Source organism: Theobroma umbraticum, unplaced genomic scaffold, assembly GCF_002168275.2.
Source record: "Theobroma umbraticum cultivar Fairchild unplaced genomic scaffold, ASM216827v3 scaffold_2.0, whole genome shotgun sequence".
NCBI lineage: Eukaryota > Viridiplantae > Streptophyta > Magnoliopsida > Malvales > Malvaceae > Theobroma > Theobroma umbraticum.
In genome coordinates, this window is record NW_018397277.1 from 1,977,897 (window position 1) to 1,982,149 (window position 4,253).

Sequence of the window (4,253 nt, forward strand, 5' to 3'; positions counted from 1 at the left end):
CTCTCTCTCTGTCTATCTAAGTCAAGCACCAGTTGACCTAGGACATAAGCGTCAAACATACGCTAAGACAAGAAATTTTCGAGGAAATTAAAGAGAAACGTGTTTGGATAGGAAGTCTACAAGTTTTGCATACTTTTCTTGCTGAAACTATAATTTAAATAGGATCTTCTACTGACACGTGTCCAGCTGATTTGGTGAGTCACATATTTTCCAATTTTGCTTTCAGGCTTGTCTATATGACTCCAAGGGAAAGAAACCAAATAGGAAAAATTTCCCATGCCTGTTAAGGACATCATTGGCTCGGCTGTAAGAGAAACGAAACCACCCTGCAAGTTCTAGCATCTCTCATTTCTCCCTATGTTCTTGACTTCCAACTTATTTGGTGGGTTATATTTTTTCCAGTTTTGCTCTACACTGGGCTGGACAGTCATGTGCCCATGTTCTTGAAGGCAACAATCTTCCAAGACTAGGACTAGGAACAAGAACGAACAAAAACTATTTTAGAGTTGATTTGGTATATTTTTATATGTTTGTTAAGGGCATCACTGGCTCAGCCACGTGAAACATAGCCATCTTGTAGGTTCCAACCGTCTGTCTTTTCTCTATCTTGTAAGATAAAATCTCACTTGTCATATACCTTGCTGTATATTGACCTTCAAGAACATTGAAAATAAAATATAGTATAATTATATCATAATTTCACCACATTATTATTTATTATAATATGTTAATATATCGAATTAACATCATGTGATATAAAATGATAAATAATATTTAATTAATGATAATCAGTCATCTATTAGTCATAAAAACTTAATTAGTTTAAAATAAAAATATAAATTTTTTTTAGATGTTATGACTTTTTTTTTTGTACTTTTGCCTACTCCTCTCTTTGTTTCTTTCTCTCTCTAGTTTCTTCATTTTTCTTTGCAATTTTTAGTTCATCCGTAGCTTTTTAAGTATAATTTTTTTATCATTGATAGATGTTAATTTCATTTTGGTTTTTAGATCTTTGATTTTTTTTACCATATTTCTTATTTTGATTTTCTCTCTTTGTTCTTTTCTTTCTCAGTTTTATTCATGTATGTTTTTCTTTTCCCTAATTTTCTCTCTATTTTTAATATTTATCATTGCTTTTATTGCATTGTTTTTTTTATCATTGGGATATGTTAATTTCATTTTTTTATGATATCTAGTTTTTTTTACCATATTTTTTATTTCAATAATAAATCTTCTATTGATCGTTGACTTATCTTCATACTTCTCCTGCTACACCAAATATCTATCTCTTCTTCAGTACCCAAGAGACTAGAGTTCCTTTAAACAATATGAAAGAATAGCATTCCTCATATAAGGTAGACACATAATCTCCTTAAACACCTCATTTTGTCCGAGAATCCAAAATAATATACCCAACTTAATTGTTTATTTATTTGTTTGTTTTTGTTTTTGTTTTTTTTTTAAAGTTTGTTTTGACTTGATTTTGGGCTATATTTGTACAATGGGCTTGGGACCTAACTTATTAGGCCTAAACCCCAACTCATTAACTGGTTTCAAGGCTCTCAAAATTATGGACCTATTTGGGCCTTGGCCACAAGCCCTATTGAATAAAATACAAAGAAGCAAAAATATAAAAAGAAAAATAACAAAAAAATAAATAAAAACGATAAAAATAAAAAATACAAATAGAAAATAAAAAATAAAAAAAAATTAATAATAATAAAAAAGGGAAGGTCGACTACTCTCGAAGTCAACTCATCTTTACCTTACCAATATATCAGATTCTTTCCATTAACAAAATCAATCAACACTATTTTAGCAATATATCTAGAAAATAATTATCCAATCTTACCAAAAGTGTTGAAGGGGTTTTCAATATTATGTTTACTAAAGAGATTATTTTTAGATAATTATTAAAATCATTTTTATAAAAAAAATACATAAATAAAATAAATGATATTTATCTATGTGCTTAGCTTCAAAAATAAATAAGTACAAATAAAATAAGAATTCTCCAATGATGGAATTTTAAGCAAACTACAAGTGATAATTTTCTAGATTATTTCTAGGTGAGAAAATTCTCTTAAATTCTTGCATAAGTGTTGGAATTTGAGAGAGATTTTAATATCAATTTTTATTTATTTTTTATCTACTTAAAAAAACTAAGAATAAATAAATAAAGCAAAAAATAAAAAAAATAGGAATTCTCCAATGATGGAATTTTAAGAAAATTATTAGATAATTTTTTTTAAAACCTCCTAGGACTCTCCAAGTTTGCAATGATCTTGTGGAAACCTATGGGCCTCTTCTTGCAATGCCATCTAAGCAATCGTGGATAAGCGTCTTCAAACTAGCAATAAGATCCAAAGTAGCTTTGGATGGCAAGAATACCCTCTGACGCCTAAAACTACAAGTCAATTATAAATATTAAAATCACCTAATAAAAAATAAAAAATATATAAATATTATAATCAATTATAAATTAGAATTGCAAGTCAATTATAAATATTATAATCACCTAATTATTAAAAACAAAAATAGTATCATTTCGCTCTTCACCTTGTCTTCACTCTCCGAATCTGCAATGATCTTATGGAAACCTATGGGCCTCTCCTTGCAATGCCATCTCAGTATTAGTGGACAAGCATCTTCAGACTCACAATGAGATCCAAATTATCTTTGGATAGCAAGAATGCCCTCCAACACCCAAAATTACCAGTCAATTATAAATATTATAATCACATAGTAAAATCTTATGTGAAAAGGAAAATGGAAAATCTTAGGGCACACTACTTGTAACGCCTATACAAATCCATATAAATGGTAGCATTTCTTCTAAGATGTCTCTATTGGGGGAACTTGGAAACCTCTCGATATGTAGTCTATAATCAGACTCCACATATAGGTACCCCATAGGAACCCATTTCCATTCGTTGATATTCTTGACCAGCGACAATAACCACAAAATCACCAATCTTCTATAATCTTGTCCAAATAAAATATTATTCACAATCAAGATTTGGGCCATCTTTATTGCGTTTTCGTCTTGATCAAACCAAACTTTCTCAACCTTATCTAACACATCTTGGAGCTTCACCCAATTCTCCACTCCCTAACATCTCTAGTGAATTCCTCCAAGGATGGCCCATAAGGACATAAGATAACATTCGACATGGGGCTAAACTTTAGTCTTGTCACCAAGTAGAACTCACGCTTGGAGAAACGCATCTTGGTATTGCCTATGGCCAACCATAACTCACCATCGATCACACCGAGTTCATCGATTTTGGTTTTTAGATCTTTGATTTTTTTACCATATTTCTTATTTTGATTTTCTCTCTTTGTTCTTTTCTTTCTTAGTTTTCTTCATGTATGTTTTTCTTTTCCCTAATTTTCTCTCTATTTTTAATATTTATCATTGCTTTTATTACGTTGTTTTTTTTTATCATTGGGATATGTTAATTTCATTTCTTTATGATATCTAATTTTTTTACCATATTTTTTATTTCAATAATAAATCTTCTATTGATGGTTGACTTATCTTCATACTTCTCCTTTTACACCAAATATCTATCTCTTTTTTAGTACCCAAGACTAGGACTCCTTTAAACAATATGAAAGTATAGCATTCCTCATATAAGGTAGCCACATGATCTCCTTAAACACCACAATTTGTCCGAGAATCCGAAATAATATACCCTACTTAATTGTTTATTTATTTGTTTGTTTTTGTTTTTTTTTTTTTTTAAAGTTTGTTTTGACTTGATTTTGGGCTATATTTGTACAGTGGGCTTGGGACCTAACTTATTAGGCCTAAACCCCAACTCATTAACTGGTTTCAAGGCTCTCAAAATTATAGACCTATTTGGGCCTTGGCCACAAGCCCTATTGAATAAAATACAAAAAAGCAAAAATATAAAAAGATAAATAACAAAAAATAAATAAAAATGATAAAAAAAATACAAATAGAAAATAAAAAAAATAAAAGAAAATTAATAATAATAAAAAAGGGAAGGTCGACTACTCTCGCAATCAACCCGTCTTTACCTTACCGATATATCAGATTCCTTCCATTAACAAAATCAATCAACAGTATTGTAGCAATAAATCTAGAAAATAATTATCCAATCTTCCCAAAAGTGTTGAAGGGGTTTTCAATATTATGTTCACTAAAGAGATTATTTTTAGATAATTATTAAAATCATTTTTATAAAAAAATACATAAATAAAATAAATGATATTTATCTATGTGC